Below are 12,490 nucleotides of genomic sequence, written 5' to 3' on the forward strand. Positions count from 1 at the left end.
CTTACAATGTCATCGGCGAACCTCAAAGTTTTTATTTCTTCTCCAAGGATTTTAATACCTACTCCGATTTTTTTCTTTTGTTTCCTTTACTGCTTGCTCAATATACAGATTGAAAATATCGGGGAGAGGCTAAAACCCTGTCTTACTCCCTTCCCAATCACTGCTTCTCTTTCATGTCCCTCGACTCTTATAACTGCCATCTGGTTGCTGTACAAATTGTAAATAGCCTTTAGCCTCTGTATTTTAGCCCTGCCACATTGAGAATTTGAAAGAGAGTATTCCAGACAACATTGTCAAAAGCTTTCTCTAAGTCTACAAATGCTAGAAGCGTAGGTTTGCCTTTCCTTAATCTTTCTTCTAAGATAAGTCGTAGGGTCAGTATTGCCTCACGTTTTCCAATATTTCTACGGAATCCAAAATTATCTTCCCCAAGGTCGGCTTCTACTAGTTTTTCCATTTGTTTGTAAAGAATTCTCGTTAGTAATTTGGAGCTGTGACTTATTAAACTGATTGTTCATTAATTTTCACACCTGTCAACACCTGCTTTCTTTGGGAATGGACTTATTATATTCTTCTTGAAGTCTGAGGTTATTTCGCCTGTCTCACACATCTTGCTCACCAGATGGTAGAGTTTTGTCAGGACTGGCTCTCCCAAGGGCGTCAGTAGTTAAAATGGAATGTTGTCTACTCCGGAGGCCTTGTTTCGAGTCAGGTCTTTCAGTGCTCTGTCAAACTCTTTTCGCAGTATCGTATCTACCATTTCATCTTCGCCTACATCCTCTTCCATTTCCATAACATGGTCCTCAAGAACATTGCCCCTGTATAGACCCTCTATATACACCTTCCACCTTTCTGCTTTCCCTTCTTTGCTGATAACTGGGTTTCCATATGAGCTCTTGATGTTCATACAAGTGGTTCTCTTTCTCCAAAGGTCTCTTCAATTTTCCTGTAGGCAGTATCTATCTTACCCTTACTGAGATAAGCCTCTACATCCTTACATTTGTCCTCTAGCCATCCCTGTTTAGACATTTTGCACTTCCTGTCGATCTCATTTTTGAGACGTTTGCATTCTTTTTGCCTGCATCTTTCACTGCAATTTTATATTTTCTCCTTTCATCAATTAAATTCAATATTTCTTCTGTTACCCAAGGATTTCCTCTAGCCCTCGTCTTTTTAACTACTTGATCCTATGCTTCCTTCACTACTTCGTCTCTCAAAGCTACCCATTCTTCTTCCACTGTATTTCTTTCCCCCATTCCTGTCAATTGTTTCCTTATGCTCTCCCTCAAACTCTGTACAACCTTTGGTTCTTTCAGTTTATCCAGGTCCCATTTCCTTAAATTCCCACCTTTTTGCAGTTTCTTCAGTTTTAATCTACAGGACATAACCAATAGATTGTGGTCAGAGTCTACATCTGCCCCTGGAAATGTCTTATAATTTAAAACCTGGTCCCTAAATCTCTGTCTTACCATTATATATCTATCTGATACCTTTTAGTATCTCCAGGATTCTTCCATGTATACAACCTTCTTTTATGATTCTTGAACCAAGTGTTACGTATGATTAAGTTGTGCTCTGTGCAAAATTCTACCAGGCGGCTTCCTCTTTCATTTCTTAGCCCCAATCCATATTCACCTACTACGTTTCCTTCTCTCCCTTTTCCTACACTCGAATTCCAGTCACCCATGACTATTAAATTTTCGTCTCCCTTCACTATCTGAATAATTTCTTTTATTTCATCATACATTTCTTCAATTTCTTCGTCATCTGCAGAGCTAGTTGGTATGTAAACTTGTACTATTGTAGTAGGTGTGGGCTTCGTATCTATCTTGGCCACAATAATGCGTTCACTATGCTGTCTGTAGTAGCTTACCCGCATTCCTATTTTCCTATTCATTATTAAACCTACTCCTGCATTACCCCTATTTGATTTTGTGTTTACAACCCTGTAGTCACCTGACCAGAAGTCTTGTTCCTCCTGCCACCGAACTTCACTAATTCCCACTTTATCTAACTTTAACCTATCCATTTCCCTTTTAAAATTTTCTAACCAACCTGCCCGATCAAGAGATCTGACATTCCACGCTCCGATCCGTAGAACGTCAGTTTTCTTTCTCCTGATAACAACGTCCTCTTGAGTAGTTCCCGCCCGGAGACCCAAATTGGGGACTATTTTACCTCCGAAATATTTTACCCAAGAGGACGCCATCATCATTTAATCCCATCATCATTTAATTATACAGTAAAGCTGCATGCCTTCGGGAAAAAGTACGGACGTTGTTTTCCCTTGCTTTCAGCCGTTCGCAGTACCAGCACAGCAAGGCCGTTTTGGTTATTGTTACAAGGTCAGATGAGTCAATCATCCAGACTGTTGCCCTTGCAACTACTGAAAAGGCTGCTGCCCCTCTTCATGAACCACACGTTTGTCTGGCCTCTCAACAAATACCCCTCCGTTGTAGTTGTACCTACGGTACGGCTATCTGTATTGCTGAGGCACGCAAGCCTCCTCACCAACGGCAAGGTCCATGGTTCATTGGGGGGATGTAACATGGGATAGGAATTTTTTTTATACACAGACACTTATCCACACGGAAGGTACTACGACGTCTTCAGCATCGTGGACTCTTATCACAGAGACAGTTTCTGCGCCCCACAGAACTGGACATTGTAATAAAAAAATTATGCCACGTCGTCTTTCCAGCCAACTCCCTCGTCCTTGTACAGCATAACGATGGTGGTGTTCAAGGGTCACGGCTCAGAGCAGCAGCATTCAGCACTGTCATACGAGACCAGCTCCCGAGGTGATGCTATGTGGTGCCATCTACATCTACATGTACATCTACATCTACATCTACGTCCATACTCCGAAAGCCACCTGACGGTGTGTGGTGGAGGGTACCTTGAGTGCCTCTATCGGTTCTTCCTTCTATTCCAGTCTCGTATTGTTCGTGGAACGAAGGATTGTCGGTATGCTTCTGTGTGGGCCATAATCTCTCTGATTTTATCCTCATGGTCTCTTCGCGAGATATACGTAGGAGGGAGCAATATACTGCTTGACTCCTCGGTGAGGGTATGTTCTAGAAACTTCAACAAAAGCCCGTACCGCGCTACTGAGCGTCTCTCCTGCAGAGTTTTCACCTCGAATTTATCTATAATCTCCGTAACGCTTTCGCGATTACTAAATGATCCTGTAACGAAGCGCGCTGCTCTCCGTTGGATCTTCTCTATCTCTTCTATCAACGCTTTCTGGTACGGATCCCAAACTGCTAAGCAGTGTTCAAGCAGTGGGCGATCAAGCGTACTGTAACCTACTTCCTTTGTTTTCCGATTGCATTTCCTCAGGATTCTTCCAATGAATCTCAGTCTGGCACCTGCTTTACCGACGATCAACTTTATGTGATCATTCCATTTTAAATCACTCCTAATGCGTACTCCCAGATAATTTATGGAACTAACTGCTTCCAGTTGCTGACCTCCTATATTGTAGCTAAAAGGTATGAGATCTTTCTTTCTATGCATTCGCAGCACATTACACTTGTCTACATTGAGTTTCAATTGCCATTCCCTGCACCATGCGTCAATTCGCTGCAGATCCTCCTGCACTCCAGTACAATTTTCCATTGTTAAAACCTCTCGATATACCACAGCATCATCCTCAAAAAGCCTCAGTGAACTTCCGATGTCATCCACAAGGTCATTTTTGTATATTGTGAATATCAACGGTCCTACAACACTCCCCTGCGGCACACCTCAAATGACTCTTACGTCGGAAGACTTCTCTCCATTGAGAATGACATGCTGCGTTCTGTTATCTAGGAAATCTTCAATCCAATCACACAATTGGTCTGATAGACCACATGCTCTTACTTTGTTCATTAAACGACTGTGGGGAACTTTATCGAACGCCTTGCGAAGTCAAGAAACACGGCATCTACCTGGGAACCCGTGTCTATGGCCCTCTGAGTCTCGTGCACGAATAGCGCGAGCTGGGTTTCACACGATCGTCTTCTTCGAAACCCATGCTGATTCCTACAGAGTATATTTCTAGTTTCCAGAAAAGTCATCATACTCGAACATAATACGTGTTCCAAAATTCTACAACTAATCGACGTTATAGATGTAGGTCTATAGTTCTGCTCATCTGTTCGACGTCCCTTCTTGATAACTGGGATGACCTGTGCCCTTTTCCAATCCTTTGGAACGCTACGCTCTTCTAGAGACCTACGGTACACCGCTGCAAGAGCCGTCAGGTACTCCAAAAACTGCTTTCTGTCACTTTTGCTAAACAGAAGAATCTTCCTACCTTTTCTAATATTTCTAATGTCTAATATGTTATCGCCACGAGTCGGTTCTCTGTATAACTGCTCAAGTTATTTTACAGATGAAGCACTTTAAAAAATTTCACTGCATTGTTTGTCCCTGCCACCCGTTATGAACGTTTGAGACTCCAGGTCTATATTCGGCAAATTAAAATCTCCACCTAGAACTATAACATGGTGGGAAAATCTACTCCAAATATCCTTCAGGTGCTCAGCCACAACAGCCTCTGAGCCAGAGGGCCTATAGAGACAGCCAAATACGATTTCTGAGCATGCTTTAACCGTGACCTTCACCCAAATTATTTCACATTTCGGATCTCCGTCAATTTCCTTCGATACTATTGCAATTCTTATCGCTATAACACGCCTCCCTCTTGACTGTCCAGCCTGTCTCTGCGGTATACATTCCAATTTGAGTTTGGAATTTCATTACTGTTTACATCTGGATTCAGCCAATTTTCTGTCCCTAGTATTACGACGTCTGCAGCATCGTGGACTCTTAGCACAGCGACAGTTTCTGCGGCCCACAGGACTGGATATTATAATAATAAAATTATGCCACGTCGTGTTTCCAGCCAACTCCATCGTCCATGTACAGCATCACGATGGTGGTATTCAAGCGTCAAGGCTCAGAGCAGCATTCATCACTGTCATACGAGACCAGCTACAGACATAGTGCTATGTGGTGCCCGTCGAGGCGTCTTAAAAGTCCACGTTTTGTTGGCTCGAGAGCGACTGCAAACAAAACTGCCGGCAGAAAGCAACCCTTTACCCTGCAGCGCCGAACGCCGAATTAGGAACTTTTGGAAGGGAGTAACATTCGGCAAGACTCGAGAATTAGCGTCTTGAAAGAATTTCCAGATGACGTCAATGAACTGCGGGGGGATTTCCATCCATTGCATGACAGCGCCAAGAAACACATGCTCAACCTGCTCGAACGCAAGGACACCAGGGTCCCTCACAATTTCGAAGCTAATATCGGTGCTATGACTTCAATATACGCCCTCAGCGCCGAGTGTATGTTCCTTCTTCCGCCGAGAGACTTTTAATAGAAGTGTACCTTCTCCAGTATCATCCAGTGGAGGCGAACCCGAAGTATTCGTGTAAACATCTTGTAGTCGATCTTCAAAAACTTCAGGCGCCGATACTCTTGTGGCCAGCGTCAACAGTATGGTTTAGGAATGTGTAACACAAAACTCTCTATGAACTCTGAGCGGATTTGGAACGTAGGCTCAAGAGTTCGTTGTACATCTTACCCATGTCGGTCCCATGAGGGGAGCGACGGCTCAGCAGAAGTGATGAAGACCTCAGACACCCGATATGCTTTCCGTCTGATAGAAAATCCCAGCTTCTCTCTAGCAGCATCATAACGAACCCCGCCCATTAACCCTCATTCGCAGCTTTCTGTTTCCTACAGGAGTTCGGACGTTGGCCGTGCATCCGTGTTAAAACTTTCTCATTAGACTACCGTCATGCCCATTCAGGTATAGATATGAGTGGTGTCTGTTCTGTCGGACATATCCCACAGATCGGACACCATTCATGTCGACTAAGGACTCTCAATAAGTAATGTAACGCTTTTTTTCCTGAAAGCAGCTTGATTATATTTGGTATTCCAGTACACCATATCATTTACCACTCTTTGGCTATACAAAACCTATTTTTCATCACAGTCTCCCTTCATAGCGAGGGTCTTGCGTCACCTTACTTTGAGGGCGTGGTCGACGACGGAGCCGACGCCTTGCTGCATCAGTAACCTCTCCACATGCACGTACCGCCTCCCACGAAGTGCATCCTTCACTGGACCAAACAGAAGGAAGTCGGGATGTGTGAGATCTGTTCAGTACGAAGGATGAGGAGGAACACACCAATCAGGTCTTGTGAGCTTCTCTCGACTATCGTTGCACTGTAAGTGAGGACGTCAAACAAAATAGCCCATTCAGAGTTCGAGAAGGCTATTGGAATGACTTTACTGGCTGACGGTGCTGATTTGAACTTTTTCTTCGGAGGAGAGGTGGTTTGGTGCTACTGCATGGACTGCCGTTTTGTTTTCGGTTCGAAGTGATGAACTGACGAACACATGTTTCTTCGCCTATGAAAGTGTTCGGCAAGAAATTATCACCATTAGCCTCGTAACACACAAGCAACTTCGCATAGATGGCCCTTCGTTGTTCTTATGTGGTCTAGAGTTAGGCAGCGAGGAATGCAACAGGCACACTCCTCTGAATACCCCAACTGGTGGACGAGTGTGTCAGCACTAACAACAAAGACATTCAGTTGTAGAGCCAGGCGCGTGATTGTGATCCGTCAATCACCTCGAAATACAGTGTCCGCAACTTTCAGCATTTCAGAGTCGCAGTTGTGGGTTGCTGTCTGGTGTGCAAGAGATCGGAGAAGTTTACACGACCTTATTGCCTTGATGACAGATTACTCACCCAATATCGCACCGTCCTTTTGTTGACTTTCTGCAAGTGCGTGCTCTGGTTTTCCGCCAAATGGAAGTCAACGACAGCTCTCTGTTTGGAACGCCATTCTGAAGTTTAGGTATAGCACCGCCACCTACTGGAACTTCATGAAACTATAGGGGATGATGCGGGAATATCCAAAGATGTCCCACAACAAATGCCGCATTTTCCCATCGAAATTTACTGACAAGAAAATTGTAATATTACTTATCGTACACCCTCGCGGTTCTAGGCGCGTATTCCGCAACCGTGAGACTGCTATGGTCGCGGGTTCGAATCCTGCCTCGGGAATGGCTGTGTGCGATGTCCTTAGGTTAGTTAGGTTTACGTACTCCTCAGTTCTAAGGGACTGATGACCACAGCAGTTGAATCCCATAGTGCTCAGAGCCATTTGAACAATTTTTTTTATCGTATACCCCTCGCATAAGTTAATTCTCATTCATCTCTTTAAAAAACGGGACCTGAAAAGTTGTGCCAAATACTGAGTGACGCAAAATTTTTGTCAGCGTTATCAAAAATAAATTCTACGTAAACTGCGAACCTATATTGGGTGTGGGATAAAATGGCTTTCAGAAAGGAAGATGTTCCTGTCACATATTTTATTGATACTGCTAATAGAAAAACATATGAATTTTAATCTAAGAACAGACATTGAAAAAAGCTTTTGATGAAGTCAACAAAAACAAATTACTATAGATTCCAGCAAAAGATCTTGCGTAAGATGGCAGAAAAAATGAAGGTTAGATTCGCACCTTACATGAGAGCTTTATACATCGCAATGGGAAGGTGAATATAGCACCTAACTTAATTCAGTGGCAATGAGCCAATTTTTCTAGCAGTATGTAATGCAAAAAGGACCATATTCAATTCATGGTAATTAATTCCTATAATGAATGTTTGAGCAGAAGATGAAACAAACTGCGAGAGGCGTTTTAGTTTGGAATTCATAGGTCACAACCTTGAGGCAAGGCTGTGATACTGGGGGTACCACAGAAACCACTTAAAGGGGTATCCCAGGTGGAAAGTCAATGGCCGACCTGGTGACTCAGATGGGCAAAGCGAGTATAATGGCCCATCTGAGGGAGGACAGGAAAGAAGGCTTTTTAGAAAACTGCGTTTCAGAATTCGAAACGGATACAAAACAAGACCAGTGATGCATTCTCGATCCCATGTCCAGTGAGTGGTACACATGTGAGAGAGTCAACACAGGCATTTAGACGTCTGGAACGGGCATAAACCGTCCGATTGGCGTAAACACGCTAGGAAGGAGAAAAGATCCAATGCAATGTTTCGACGCAGTTTAAAGATAGGAACCTTGCGATTGGTAGAGATAATTGCCATAAAATAAGAGGAATGCTCCTATTGATGAAAAACGCTGTGACGTGAAGAATGAAAGCACCCAGGTGGGGAGTCAGTTCGGCTATGAATAAGGCAAGACGGAAATTTCTGGGGACTCCGAAGTGGCGTCAAGTGCATAATGGAGCGCATAATGCTCTGTACGGCGCATAGGAGTAATTTGCGTGAACACTGCATTCACAGCGGCTGATATCCAGCTAGAAATTAGCTGTAGCATCGTTTAGCTCCAACAGTGGAGAAACGAACCCGCCAATTACTTAATTGTTCTTACAAAAGCTGGGAGGGCTTTATAATATGCACGCTGCTCCAACCATGCGCACGTATATCGTCACATTCGTAGACTAGGGATGAGTACATGTTCTCCCGCATAACAAGAAACATAGGAAACTTTCTGCTGGAAAATTCAGCAAAGGTGTAATTAATTTTATTGGAATTTCAGTGGAAGAGAGCGGCCTAGCAGACGACAGCTCATCGCAGCTTAAGGTAAATGCCATGTGCAGTGGCGTAAACTTGTTGGTTCACCAGCTTGCGTCCGTAGTAAACTCAAGACACCTTGGGTAACCTTTTTCTCAATTTGTAACATAACTGACCATCCACTGTAGACTTGATCGTCATCCTAAAAATAGTACCGAACTTTGAACCGGAATTGGACGATCTTCGTAGTACTGACCAACATCATAACGTAAGTGTAGAAACAATTTTGTAATGAAACCTCTAGTTATACTTTAATACTGTCTTGTGTATGAAAATTTAACCTTCAGACAGTTAATATTTAATATTGTTGTGTTTATAATTATTTCACTTTTTGATGTTGAATGGATGTGTTACCCTGACAACTGTTTTTAGTTGTCTCATTGGAAACTGTGTAAAAGTATATATTTTTGTGCCAACATTGCGGCATTACATATGTCATTTCAACTTACATAGTTCTCTTCAATCCTGGAATAAGTAAACCAAAAATATTGTACCCTACACGTATTACCCAAATACTTACGGAAAATGTATAGAAAATTTACACTACTTTAATCTGTGTGTCAGGAAAGGGGACAACTTTACAGAGTGGAGAAGATTCCATGCTGGAGTGTGACAGCGACGCAGTCTTTCAAATCTCTTGTATTATTTATACGAATAAAATCATCTAACAGTGGAGCCAAATGCAACAGTGCTTCATTCATATCAATAGAAATAGAAATCTAGGTTCTCTAATTTTGCAGATGGGTCAGCTCTTGTAGCATGGGAATCAACACCGAAATATCAAAATAACCGTAGCTTATATTACAGCCATTTAGGTTATGAACTGTGCCTTGTGGACCTAAGATTGTATTGAAGTTTCCATCCTACTTATTATTTCTTCACCATGCATTACGTGTGTCACTCGTGTAGTACCTCTAGATGTGCACTACTGTATATGTGGCGTATTTTTAGAATTGAAAGTGAGATCATTGGCAGAAAACCATTCAGTGACGTTTCTAAGAGTGTTGTTCACCATTTCTTCTGTTTCCTTGTGTATGCTTGGACTGAATACAATAATGGTGTCATCTACAAAAAGAACTAACACTGCTTGCTGTAAATTAGACGGAAGATAGTTTACACATATGAGGAACAACAGTGGCCCAGATGTGAGTCATGGGAACCCCCATGTGTGAGTTCGAATGAGTCTTTCTGCACTCTTTTCCTTAGATATGCCATGAGTTCTTTAAAACCACACTTTATCTACTCACAGAGTCAATAAGAGATTAAAATTAGAGTGAAAATCTGATGCTGCTTTGCGTACATGTGTTGCTCCATGTCTCTAATATGTCCGTCGATAGCGTTATGTCGCTCTTCTCAGCTCTAAGTGCGCAGTGATCATGTAGAAACTCCTAGAACTCTGGAGTCTACCGCCAAGTGTGAAGTGCCTGCTGAGAGGATATGCCAGATTTCATGCAGCCCGTATGACTTAATTGTGTTGCATTCTCTTCTTCGTGACAATGGTCGGTCACATACCGCAAAATGTAACATCGATGCACCGTATTCGATGAGACGTGTTTTATCGCCCACTATGCTGTCCGGACTTGGCTCCTTCTGATTTTCATCTCTTCGCTCACATGAACCGTTGGATATGAGGATAGCATTTTGGCACAGATCAGCATAAGGAATTGCTAAAACGCACAGATGGTTGCCTTCTATGGCGAGGATATTGAAATAGAGGTACCACGGTCTGGTTGATGTCTTAGTAGAATTGGCGAATATTTGGTACAGTAGCTTAAAGGTGTAGCTCAATGTTGCGAATGAAGCATTTTTATTTACACTGTTGTTTTCATTTCGTGACTTACTGCAGCTTGGGAAAAAAGTTGTCCGCCTAATAAACGGTGCTACTTTGTTGTTTAATGCCTGTAAAGTTTGGTCATTCAGCGTGTAGAGTTACTCTTCTGAAATCCAACCTGTGGTTTGCTGTGGATCTTAATAATGTAATAAAACCTTTTCTCCTCCAGAAACACACCAGAGTATGTCTTTTTAAGTCCTTAACTACTCCAGTGCTGTTTCATAGTGGTGAAGCCTCAACAACAGAGGCAAACGATGCAAAAGACTAACAGCCTGCGAAATGATATTCCGGAGACGAACAGCTGCTAACACGAAATGGGATCGCAAAAGTTTTGGAGTAACTTAAAAGGAAAATCGTCACACATTATATACAGAACTAGCATAACAACTGGAGAAAACATCTGCAACTGAAGAGCTTAGGGAGGGTTCCAAAATCCGTACCACAGCACTACTCCAACGGTATAACGTCGCTACGTAGATGCATTCAAAAGTAGTAGGACAACTTCTAGGTGAGATCGTAAAAGCCTAAGAAGTCTAAAACTTGGAAGGAAGAAGAAGAAGAAGAAAAAGTTACTTGTGGAATCGCAACTTTTGACTGTCAGCAGTGTAGTTGATATCTTATTTCTATGTCAATTAAAGGAGGCGAAACCTGACTGTAAAGGTATTTTGGGCTGAATGTATTCAGTAATGACCTCCCTTGAAACTTGACGCAAGGTTGCGGCCTTCTTATAGCTCACGGACTGTTCTTCACTTAATGTGGAGGATACGTTCTATACTGAGAGTTCACTAATCAATAATACTTATTTACGAATAACCATCGTCGCAACCATTATTAGTTCATTGTCTGTGAAACCAGAGGATAGCCTGTTCCAAATGAACGATGATATGAATAGGCATAACATACGTAATCTATTGCAGGGAGTCAGTATTTTGCAACCATGCTGTATTAGTCTGGTGACTGGGTTACTTACACCTGCCAGCTCCTTACCTCTTTAAATTGGTATAATTAGATTCTTCTTGAAGTCTGAAGTATTGAAGTCTTCACCTGTCTCATACATCTGGCACACCACTTGGAATAGTTATGTCCTGGTATGTTCTACCAAAAATCTTAATAACTCTGAGTAGTTGTTTATTCCACAGAACTCTAAGAAATCTTTGTGAACTCTTCTGAAATAATGGTCAAAATATTATGTCCCGAACAGTGAGTCATCCTCTTAGACATATAAATAAACATCGACTTATTTATATAGCTAGATATAGTAGGCTGAAAGCGCGTTATATGGTTCTCTAGTTGCCCCACTGCTCCATAGCTGTGCTGCAACACTCAAGTAAACATACGTGGCTCTTTGTTTGCCTAATAATTTATGACACGTTATGTTTGATTTACGAATTAAAAACGCTCCTTATACTCAAGTTTTGTGTTTAAATTAATGTTATACTAAAACTGCAAACGCTTTGGTTTTAATGCATGTAATGTAACTCCACATTAAAAGTACGTAAATAAGTTTTGTGTTTAAATTAATGTTATACGAAAACTACAGAAGCTATGGCTTTAATGCATGTAATGTACTTACACTTTAAAAGTATGGAAATAAGTTAACGTCAGTTTCACACTATAGGTTCATTTGATATCTTTTCCTATCTGGTAGAAAGTTTCGATGACTCACCTATGACAGGTGATGAACTACTTTATTCTGAAGTTTCTGAATACCGTCAGATGTGGATCCAGGTTGTGAGGACGGAATAGAACACCAAATGATTCAGGAACGGAAGGCTTTTGAGCAAGTGTATGGTATACCGTGGAGCAATTTCACAGAAACGCAATCCAGAGACAGATTACAAAACTGTTTAGGGATTTGTGCTGTGTGACTCAAAATTATTGGAAGTTGCCGTGCTCACTGTGTTATGTCATTCAAGTATACGCACAACTGTAAGGTAAGCTCTTTCTACGAGTCTATCACGGTACCACTAGAGGTGCACTGACATTTATAGAAAGTGCTCGACGCATTATAACATTTATTTGAAACAAATACTATGGTAAACAGA

Source organism: Schistocerca gregaria, chromosome 3, assembly GCF_023897955.1.
Source record: "Schistocerca gregaria isolate iqSchGreg1 chromosome 3, iqSchGreg1.2, whole genome shotgun sequence".
Lineage (NCBI taxonomy): Eukaryota > Metazoa > Arthropoda > Insecta > Orthoptera > Acrididae > Schistocerca > Schistocerca gregaria.